Below are 12,769 nucleotides of genomic sequence, written 5' to 3' on the forward strand. Positions count from 1 at the left end.
GTTCTTTTCCATTTTAACATATTTTCTAATTTTGTCCTCATTTTTTGTCCATGAAGAAAGTGAGTAGGAAATGACATTGTGTATTAGGAAGCAGCTTATGTGGTAGAGAGAATATTGGACTTTGTGTAGGAAGTCTGAGTTTGAATCACAGGTCTGTCATTTCCTTAGGCAGGTTACTTAACCTCACTGAACCCAAGTTCTATTACACAGAAAATGAGGCTAATAATATATACCTTGCATACTTCAAATAATGATTTCTGTAAAAGCACTTTGCAAACTCTACAACACTACTCAAGAGATACTCCAAAAATTATTCTCTGTCATCATGAATATGCTTTATTTTCTTCTTTTGTAAAATGAAGTTTTTACAACTCATTTCAGGGGCAGTTACCCCTTTATCCATATAGGGTAATGACCCTATATTTTGTAGTAACTGTTTCATTTTACTCTCACACTGGGAAGTTTAGCCAACCTAACAGCCATAGGGTATGTTTAATTCTACATGTGCATTTCAGGACAGTAGTATAAACACATGCTACAATTGATAGGACATACCCAATTTTTCTGATCCATATTCCTGAAGGCAGGGTCACTTGACAGAATTCTGTTCTCTCAGCTACCCTGGCACACCTTGATTTTTCTAAATAAAAAATCATTTTCATTGAGTACTTTTATAAATCAGCATGATCATCCTTCTTTTAAGATTATCAGAGGGAGGATGGTTACAAACTGCCAACCTAAATCCCCTTGAAAAACTTTCATTCCTATATCTCAAATGATATAATTATAGAAAAAATTTTGCATATATATATATGTATATGGAGAGGAAGCAGTTTTATAATTGTTTCCAAAATCAGTTGCCTTTTCTATAGTAGATTATTTTTCTCTACATCAACAACACCAGAATTGACCTTGTGATTTGCTTTGACCAGTGAAATTTGAGCAGAAGTGACACTTGACACTTTCAAGCAGAAGCTGTAAGAACCATTAAGAGATTCTGCCCTCTTCCTTTTCCCTCTGCCATAATACTAACAGTATCCCAGATTGGGAACGCTCCTTCAGTCTGAGTCCCAGACTGAAGAGCCAAAGCCAGCAATCAATGAAGATGTAACATGACTGAGAAATGCACCTTCCTTAACGTGAGCCTCTATATTTTGAGGTCTTTTGTTACTGAAGCATAACTTGACTTAAGCTCATCGACACAGTGTGTGATGACATGTTAAATATACTGAGCTTCCATATAGTAGTGATAGTTCCTTCTCAGTACAGATGGAGAGACTAAAAGTAAAAGAAAGAAACCCAACCATGAGGAAAGTAAAAAACTGTGCACCAAGTAAACTAAATGTTTGTCAGTATTTTACTGGTGGTACTTTCCATTCTTCAATTGATTTTTTAAATAGATAAAATTCAAAGATTTTTAATGATGTTTCTAAATAGTTTACAACTTCCAGTCATGGAATAAAAGTATCCAAATCCTGCTAAATTGAGAACTCTAATATCAATCCATAGACATTTTTAAAACTCTAATATCAATCCATAGACATTTTAATAAAAATAAATCACAATCACACAGTGACACTCTTACCTTTCATTGTATTTTACCAGAAAGACTAACTGCAGTGCCCTTTTGAATTCCCCCACCATAAATTCCTTCACTGGGCCATATTCCCTCTCTCTTTGCCAGTACAACTGCACAATGTCACTTGGCCAACAAGAGCTACCTCTAAAGTCGTACATACCAAACAGCATGTAGAGACTAACAGACAGTAAATTTAAAATCCAATTTGAATAGTTATCAATTTCACATAGAAACCTAGGTAATGCATATCTGATCACATTATTATATGTTCTTTATCTTTCATTAAAAGGCAAAGGATGAACATGCTTGCTCTTCCCCCAGAAGAAAATTACTTTAAAACATAAAGTGCACAGTTTGCCCTAAATGCCCTTTAAATTGTGTATCTCCAGGAAAATCCTCAAGTCAAAACAGTGAAGAATATGTTAAATAATTTCCAATAAAACCTAACTAATTTCTTAATCTCCCTGTCCAATAGCATAATATTTGCTCACCACAAGAAATACCTGGTTTAAACAATTTAGGCACATTCCATTCTAATCTGTTCATAGATTATACGAAGAAAAAAACATAAAATCATTAAAGATAATGAAGCACCAATCCTCTGAGCTGCTTTGTTGTATTTATATCTTAAGAAATTGTGTCTTTAGTTGCGAATTAAAAATGAGTTGTCAGGTTCCCTTAATAATTAATGCTGAAGTGAACAACTGTTTCAAGTACAACACATTCCATTTAATGTTAAACAGTGTTATATTTACTGTAATTCCACCTTTCATCCTAATGTCAACCTCTAAATCTTTAATGCTTTAATCACACTTCTTTTTCTGATATCCCTTGTGAGTTTCTCAAACCAATGCCCACTCCTTTGTGATAAGGTGGGCATTTTATGCTGCAAAGGTTAGTCAGCAGCAATTGTTAATTATTAAGGAAAACAAAATGCAGCTGCTGGAAAATTGTGTTTGTTCCCAGCAGGGCATGTTACCTTTAATCTCTACTGACACTGAGGGAAGTGAAGTCATAAAAGGGAGATAATGCATTTCAAGAACATGGCCCCATAGAAAATTAAAGAATTTCCTATAAAATTAATGAGCCTAATTACAGATAATGTCCACATTTTCCTTTCAGTATGTTATCCGCCTTTCTGATAGAGAGCTGGAAAGAGGGGAAGCATGGGTTGAGTTCCCAAGGAGCAGCTTAGTTGCTGGTTGGGTGGAGTCAGGAGAAATGAGAAGAAAGTCAAACTTTGTACTTCAGGGCTTCTATTTTTCCTGGAAACTAATGAGAGGATGAAGGGCCAATATGTGTTAAGAATGCTCTGTCTGCAAAGTAATGTACAAGGCGAGGCATATTTTAGCTCTGCCATTTACCAGGTTTGGGGCCTTGGGCCATAATTTCACCTGAGACTTCATTTCCTCACCGTTATCATGGGTTATTTCAAGGATTCGTTTAAGATATTTTATGTAAAGCTCTTAGTGCAATGCTTGGAACCCAAAAACCCTGCACTAAATATTACCAAATAGTTATTGAATTGTCACTGCAATTCAGAGAATTAGATACTATTATCTCCAATATCATTATCTCCCAATTTAAGCAGGTAGTATGTAGAGGACCCAAAATGTGACCTTGAGTCCTTCACATATTCAAAGACTTCAAAGACTTCAAAGACTGAGCTAAGATTATGTCTTTCATGTGTAAAATGGACCATTTGCCGCCTTCCAAAAAGACAGATGAATAATAAGTGAATAAAGTTTACTCCCCTTCTTCAATAGGTAACTTTTATTTCTAACTTAGTGTTTATAGAAATTCAAGTGGGAAAGATGGCTATATGACAGTTTCAAGAAGGAAGAGCCTCAAGGAACAGCCCCTCAAAGCAGCCTGAATTTCCATATTCTTAAATGCCTTCTGTGCATTGCTCAAAACCTGCAACCTCCTTCAGGAGTCAAAAGCCACAATTATCATCCCAAAATGAATCTGGAGTAGTAAAACTACAATAAAGGCAACTGAACAAAGCCTAGTTTTTAGAGTTAACTGAGCTTCATGGTGCTTCTGGGGAGGAGGGAATCTTACTGAGTCAGACGCTTTGGGGCCCAGGAATTGATATTGATAAGAATCCTCAGAATGGTCCTAATGTAAAAAATCCCTGACCATTTTGGTTCATAAACCACTGTGAAAATTTGTTGAATCCTATGAATAGTCTACCTAGACAAAAATGTACATTTGTACTTAGGTATCCTACATGGATTTTCCTTTTGATCTAGTGAATTTTAAGAGTTTAAAGTCTAAGACTGTAAGCTGTAAGTTAGAGCAAGTCTTTTAATACTGTCCTCAGCCCATGAGTCTTCCCTGAGGATTGGGGTTGCCCCTGATGTGATCAGTGGTCCACAGCTGGCTGCTTAGTGATCACTGGGTGGATGGGTATGCCGAGGGCACAGTATCTGCTCAGAATTGGTGAATTTGTCCCCAATGTCCTGGAATATCTGGTCCAACCTAATGGCGAAGACCCCTCAGAAGGCACATTTTTTCAGCCCTCCACATATACTAGTCCGATGAATAACTTTTAGTAATACATCTTACGTAAAATATACCTTACATGAATTTTAATTCACATATGTGAAGGCATTTTTATAAATTATAAGGCACTATGCAAGCCACAGTTAAAATTCCTTGAACTTTTCATTTCAAGAGAAAGACAGAAAAATGAACATTTTCCATTTTTTCACATAATCCTTATAGTAGCCCTCAATAATAACTCTGTTTTGCACTTAAGAAAACATACATCATAAAAGTTTCAAAGTTTCTGTTTAATATCCTAAAAATGTTTACCACACTTCTCCACTTTGCAAAGATTAAATAAATTGCTGAGGTATGAAACTTGGGCAGAATATTCCTTAACGAAGATATTCCTTACCAGCTTTAGATTGATGTTGTGCCAATAAGGGAAAAACTGCACTCAGCAGCTGCATTTTCTCAGCTGTAGGAGAATATTCCACAATGATACTGTACAACATAATAGGACAAAACTTAGTTGTTAAAATCGTGATCTTCAGATTCAGACACACCTGAGTTCAACTCCCATTTTTACCACTTACTAGCTGTGTGACCTTGGAAAATTTACTTAAGGTCTCAAAGCCCTGTTTGCTTCATTAATAAAAAGGAAACATATTTCTCATGAGGCTATTGTGTAGATTAAATGAGAGATGCAGCTTTAGTGCTTGGCATAGGTCTGATACAGAGTAAGCCATCTGTGTATATTACCATTTGCTCTGCCATTTATCATGTATTTATTATACACCTCCTATGAATCTCTTTAATAGTTTTTGAAAATTGAAATTCCAGGAGGGTTGAAGTAACCCATTAAGATAGGCTACTCTGTTGTTCTTACGTTTTATTGCCTTTTTCTTGAGCTTTAGTCCCTTGGCTCTACTTCCACTAATACTATGCATTTCCTCTTTCATGTCTCAAAACAGAGCAAGCTTTTTGCCCAGCATTAAGGAAAACAGAGATAAATAAGGGAAAATGCCTGTCTTGATGACCTCGATGTTTAGAGACACAGAGCAGAAAACATCAGTGATTACCTTACACTGGCTGCTATCGGGGCCCAGAGAAGGAGAAGGGAGGAGATTATTCCTTAGCTGTGGTGGGTGAAGGACTACACAACTGACACAAGAAGCAAAGTATCATGTGCAGAGGTGGACAGGTGAAGCTAGCTAGGCAGACAGAGGGCAAACCATGAATGCATAATAAGCTGCATGAATCTGGATTTCACTCTGAAGGAAATGAAGAACTAATGATGTGGGGAGGAAGATGATGTAAGGGAAAGGGGAGAGTAGAAGATGGCTTACAAGGGTGAGGCTAGAGTCTTAGAGGGCGAGGATGCCAGGCCCTGAACTAGAGACACACATGGCAGAGCAGAATTACGGAAAGAGAATGACTTCCGTTTGGAACACACTGAGCAGGAGGTTTGTGGGGATGGTGAACGGCACTTGCTTCTTTTTTTTCCATCTAAAAAGGGAGTTTGGATCAATTGCTTTATCGAACTGAAACTGGGTCTGCTTGCTAGCCTTGCAGCAAAACCCATCTGCTAACACCAAGTTGTGGTGGAAAGTACAGCATTAATTGCCAGCCATGTGGCTGACAGGGTCTTGGTGCTCCGGCCGGGTGTCAAGCCTAAGCCTCTGAGGTGGGAGAGCTGAGTGCAGGACATTGGACCACCAGAGACCTCCTGGCCCCACGTAATATCAATTGACGAGAGCTCTACCAGAGATCTCCATCTCAACGCTACGACTCAGCTCCACTCAATGACCAGCAAGTTCCAGTGCAGGACACATCATGCCAAACAACTAGTAAGACAGGAACACAACCCCACCCATTAGCAAAGAGGTTGCCTAAAATCATACTAAGTTCACAGAGACCCCAAAGCACAGCACCGGACATGGTCCTGCCCACAAGAAAGACAAGATCCAGCCTCATCCACCAGAACACAGGCAACAGTCCCCTCCACCAGGAAGCATACACAACTCACTGAACCAACCTAACTCACTGGGGAAAGACACCAAAAGCAACGGGAACTACGAACCTGCAGCCTACAAAAAGGAGACCCCCAAACACAGTAAGGTAAGCAAAATGGGAAGACAGAGAAAAATGCAGCAGATGAAGGAGCAAGGTAAAAACACACCAGACCTAACAAATGAAGAGATAATAGGCAGTCTACCTGAAAAAGAATTCAGAGTAGTGATAATAAAGATGATCCAAAATCTTGGAAATAGAAAGCAGAAAATACAAGAAACGTTTAACAAGGACCTAGAAGAACTAAAGAGCAAACAAACAGTGATGAACAATACAATAAATGAAATTTAAACTTCTCTAGAAGGAATCAATAGCAGAATAACTGAGGCAGAAGAAGGATAAGTGACCTGGAGGATAAAATAATGGAAATACCTATCACAGAGCAGAATAAAGAAAAAAGAATGAAGAGAATTGAGGACAATCCCAGAGACCTCTGGGACAATATTAAATGCAGCAACATTCGAATTATAGGGGTCCCAGAAAAAGAAGAGAAAAAGAAAGGAACTGAGAAAATATTTGAAGAGCCTATAGTTAAAAACTTCCCTAATATGGGAAAGGAAATAGTAAATCAAGTACAGAAAGTGCAGAGGGTCCCATACAGAATAAATCCAAGGAGAAACATGCCAAGACACATGTTAATCAAACTATCAAAAATTAAATACAAAGAAAAAATATTAAAAGCAGCAAGGGAAAAGCAACAAATAACATACAAGGGAATCCCTGTAAGGTTAACAGCGAACCTTTCAGCAGAAACTCTGCAAGCCAGAAGGGAGTGGCAGGACCTATTTAAAGTGATGGAAGGGGAAAACCTACAACCAAGATTACTCTACCCAGCAAGGATCTCATTCAGATTTGACAGAGAAATTAAAACCTTTACAGACAAGCAAAAGTTAAGAGAATTCAGCACCAGCAAACCAGCTTTACAACAAATACTAAAGGAACTTCTTTAGGCAGGAAACAAGAGAAGGAAGACGTACAATAGCAAACACAAAACAATTAAGGAAATGGTAATAGGAACATACATATCGATAATTACCTTAAATGTAAATGGATTAAATGCACCAACCAAAAGACATAGGGTGGCTGAATGGATACAAAAACAAGACCCAAACAGATGCTGTCTACAAGAGACCGACTTCAGACCTAGGGACACATACAGACTGAAAGTGAGGGGATGGAAAAAGATATTCCATGAAAATGGAAATCAAAAGAAAGCTGGAGTAGCAATTCTTATATCAGACAATATAGACTTTAAAACAAAGACTATTACAAGAGACAAAGAAGGACACTACATAATGATCAAGGGATCAATCCAAGAAGAAGATATAACAATTGTAAATATTTATACACCCAACATAGGAGCACCTCAATACATAAGGCAAATGCTAACAACTATAAAAGGGGAAATCGACAGTAACAGAATAAAATAGGGGACTTTAACACCCCACTTTCACCAATGGACAGATCATCCAAAATGAAAATAAATAAGGAAACACAAGCTTTCAATGACACATTAAACAAGATGGACTTAATTGATATTTATAGGATATTCCATCCAAAAACAACAGAATACACATTCTTCTCAAGGGCTCATGGAACATTCTACAGGATACAACATATCTTGGGTCACAAATCAAGCCTTGGTAAATTTAAGAAAATTAAAATCATATCAGGTATCTTTTCCGACCACAATGCTATGAGACTAGATATCAATTACAGGAAAAAAACTGTGAAAAACACAAACACATGGAGGCTAAACAATACGTTACTAAATAACCAAGAGATCACTGAAGAAATCAAAGAGGACATCAAAAAATACCTAGAAACAAAAGACAATGAAAACATGATGGCCCAAAACCTATAGGATGCAGCAAAATCAATCCTAAAAGGGAAGTTTATGGTAATGCAATCCTACCTCAAGAAACAAGAAAAATCTCAAATAAACAATCTAACCTTACACCTAAAGGAACTAGAGAAAGAAGAACAAAAAGCCCCCAAAGTTAGCAGAAGTAAAGAAATCATAAAGATCAGATCAGAAATAAATTAAAAGGAAATGAAGGAAACAATAGCCAAGATCAATAAAACTAAAAACTGGTTCTTTGAGAAGATAAACAAAATTGATAAACTTAATGGTTTATCATCAAGACTCATCAGGAAAAAAAGGGACATGACTCAAATCAACAAAATTATAAATGAAAATGAAGTAACAACTGACTGCAGAAATACAAAGGATCATGAGAGATTATTACAAGCAACTATAAGGAAATAAAATGGAAAATCTGGAAGAAATGGACAATTTCTTAGAAAAGCACAACCTTCCAAGACTGAACCAGGAAGAAATAGAAAATAAAAACAGACCAATCACAAGCACTGAAATTGAGAATGTGATTAAAAATCTTCCAACAAACAAAAGCCCAGGACTAGATGGCTTCACAGGCGAATTCTACCAAACATTTAGAGAACAGCTAACACTTACCCTTCTCAAACTCTTCCAAAATATAGCAGAGAGAGGAACACTCCCAAACTCATTCTACGAGGCCACCATCACCCTGATACCAAAACCAGACAAAGATGTTACCAAAAAAAGAAAACTACAAGCTAATATCACTGATGAACATAGATGCAAAACTCCTCAACAAAATACTAGCAAACAGAATCCAACAGCACATTAAAAGGATCATACACCATGATCAAGTGAGGATTACCCTAGGAATTCAAGGATTCTTCAATATATGCAAATCAATCAATGTGATACACCATATTAAAAAATTGAAGGAGAAATACTATATGATAATCTCAACAGATTCTTCTTCTCAGCAGAAGCTTTTGACAATATTCAACACTCATTTATGATAAAAATTCTCCATAAAGTAGGCATAAAGGGAACTTACCTCAACATAATAAAGGCCATATATGACAAACCCACAGCCAACATCATCCTCAATGGTGAAAAACTGAAACCATTTCCACTAAGATCAGGAACAAGACAAGGTTGCCCACTCTCACCACTATTATTCAACATTGTTTTGGAAGTTTTAGCCACAGCAATCAGATAAGAAAAAGAAACAAAAGGAAAACAAATTGGAAAAGAAGAAGTAAAACTGCCACTGTTTGTAGATGACATGACTCTATACATAGAGAATCCTAAAGATGCTACCAGAAAACTACTAGAGCTAATCAATGAATTTGGTAAAGTAGCAGGATACAAAATTAATGCACAGAAATGTCTTCCATTCCTATACACTAATGAATGAAAAATCTGAAAGACAAATTAAGGAAACACTACCATTTACCACTGCAAGAAAAAGAACAATATATCTATGAATAAACCTACGTAAGGAGACAAAAGACCTGTATGCAGAAAACTATAAGACACTGGTGAAAGAAATTAAAGATGATACAAACAGTTGAAGAGATATACCATGTTCTTGGATTGGAAGAATCAACATTGTGAAATTGACTATACTACCCAAAGCAATCTACAGATTTCATACAATTCCTATCAAGCTATCAATGGCATTTTTCACAGAACTAGAACAAAAAATTTCACAATTTGTATGGAAACAAAAAAGACCCCAAATAGCCAAAGCAATCTTGAGAAAGAAAAACAGAGCTGGAAGAATCAGGCTCCCTGACTTTAGACTATACTACAAAGCTACAGTAATCAAGACAGTATGGTACTGGCACAAAAAGAGAAATATAGATCAATGGAACAGGTTAGAAAGCCCAGAGATAAACCCATGCATATATGGTCACCTTATCTTTGATAAAGGAGGCAAGAATATACAATGGAGAAAAGACAACCTCTTCAATAAATGGTGCTGGGAAAAATGGACAGTTACATGTAAAAGAATGATATTAGAACACTTCCTAACATCAGACACAAAAATAAACTCAAAATGAATTAAAGACCTAAATGTAAGGCCAGACATTAAAAACTCTCAGAGGAAAACAGAGCAGAACACTTTATGACATAAATCACAGCAAGATCCTATTTGACCCACCTCCTAGAGAAAAGGAAATAAAAACAAAAATAAACAAATGGGACGTAAGGAAACTTCAAAGCTTTTGCACAGCAAAGGAAACCATAAAGAAGACGAAAAGACAACCCTCAGAATGGGAGAAAATATTTGCAAACGAAGCAATGGACAAAGGATTAATCTCCAAAATTTACAAGCAGCTCATGCATCTCAGTATCAAAAAAACAAACAACCCAATCCAAAAATGGGCAGAAGACCTAAGTAGACATTTCTCTGAAGAAGATATACAGATTGCCAACAAACACACGAAAGGATACTCAACATCACTAATCTTTAAAGAAATGCAAATCAAAACTACAATGAGGTATCACCTCACACTGGTCAGAATGGCCATCATCAAAAATCTAGAAACAATAAATGCTGGAGAGGGTGTGGAGAAAAAGGAACCCTCTTGCACTGTTGGTGGGAATGTAAATTGATCTAGCCACTATGGAGAACAGTATGGAGGTTCCTTATAAAACTAAAAATAGAACTACCATATGACTCAGCAATCCCACTACTGGACGTATACCCAGAGAAAACCTTAATGCTAAAAGAGTCATGTACCACAATGTTCATTGCAGCACTATTTACAATAGCCAGGACATGGAAGCAACCAAAGTGTCCATCAACAGATGAACGGATAAAGAAGATGTGGCACATATATACAATGGAATATTACTCAGTCATAAAAAGAAAAGAAATTGAGTTTTTTGTAGTGAGGTGGATGGACCTAGAGACTGTCATACAGAGTGAAGTAAGTCAGAAAGAGAAAAACAAATACCGTATGCTAACACATATATATGGAATCTAAAAAAATACATAAATGGTTCTGAAGAACCTAGGGGCAGGACAGGTATAAAGATGCAGATGTAGAGAATGGACTTGAGAACACGGGGAGGGGGAAGGGTAAGCTGAGACGAAGTGAGAGAGTGGCATTGACATATATTCACTATCAAGTGTAAAATAGTTAGTGGAAAGCAGTTGCATAGCACAGGGAGATCAGCTCGGTGCTTTGTGTCCACCTAGAGGGTTGGAATAGGGAGGACGAGAGGGAGATGCAAGAGGGAGGGGATATGGGGAAATATGTATACACATAGGTGATTCACTTTGTTATACAGCAGCAGCTAACACAACATTGTAAAGCAATTATACTCCAATAAAGATGTTAAAATAATAAAATAAAAATAAAAATGGAGTTTGAGGCATGGACCCCATTATTTGTTTCTTAGGCCTACCATAAGAAAGTATAACAAACTGGTGGCTTCAAACAGCAGAAATTTATTCTCTCATAGTTTTTGAGGCTAGAAGTCCGAAATCAATGGGTTGACAGGCCATGATCCCATCTGAAGGCTCTAGGGGATAATCCTTCCTTGACTTTTCCTAGCATCTGGTGGGTGCCAGAAATCCTTGGTGTTCCTAAGGCTTGTAGATGCATCACTCTAATCTCTGTCTTCATCTTCACATGGGACAGTCTTCTTCTATGTCTTTGTGTTCAAATTTCCTTCTTCTTTCAAAGTTACCAGTCATTGGATTAGGGCCCACCCTAATCCAGTGTGATTTCATCCTAACGTGGTTATATCTGCAAAGACCCTGTTACCAAATAAGGTCTTATTCACAGGTTTTGGTGGGCATGAATGCAGGTCGGGGCACTATTCCACCAAATACAACCCCTGCATCCTATTTACGAGGGTATCATCAGTGGCTGACGGACTTTGAAGACCCAAGGAAACCATGCTCACCACCTGTGGAAGACTATCACTTGATAGAGGCCACCAGAAGCAGAGAGACCACAATGTACAAGAGTCTGCCTAGTAGCTGAAGAAAAGCTTCCCCGTCCATCCTCCTGCCCAGATCCAACAGACCTTAGGAAAAGAGACGACCCTGGGGTCTACATAAACCCTTGGAGTAGGAGAGGAAAAGCAAGAAGTTTGGCTAAATCTACCCTCCTCATTTAAAAGATGGAGGGGAAAGGTTTGAATTAAATATGGGATTAAGACTATACATTATATTGGACTTAATTTTAATAAGTGACAGTGGCTGAAAAGTTATGGAATCATCCCAGATGTCATGAGGGGCCAAAAAGTAAGATTTAACGTGATAAAGTGGAAGTCAGTTATTGGAGAATAAAATTCACATCTATACCCCAATATATAGACAGAAGGCTCCTCTGATTACATGCATTAAGAAGATGTCTAATTATGCTGAGATGTCACAATGAAGCTGTGGTTAAAGGCCTTAACACAACTCACAGGAACCGAGAAAAAACCTCAACAAGGTGTACCATATCTGTAAGGCGGGACCCAACCATAGCCATGGAGAGAATTTCACTCAGAATGAAAATAAGAAAAGCTCTCATGTTCAGGAAGCCAAAGCAAGCCCCAGAGGACTTGTATTACACTGACCCCCTTCTCTACATCTGCCTTTTCCTTGTCTTTTTACTGCCTGCAGAGGAATTTAAGTTTTACACAATAATATTCTCTTTTCCTCCTCAAAGCGCGCTCTCTCTCCACTCCAGTCATGATGGTTTCTGGCAAACAGCGTTCATCCTTTTTTTAAAATACTCAGTGTCACTTTTCAAATCGCTCCCCACCCCACCCACTGACCC

This window comes from Orcinus orca, chromosome 1, assembly GCF_937001465.1.
Source record: "Orcinus orca chromosome 1, mOrcOrc1.1, whole genome shotgun sequence".
Lineage (NCBI taxonomy): Eukaryota > Metazoa > Chordata > Mammalia > Artiodactyla > Delphinidae > Orcinus > Orcinus orca.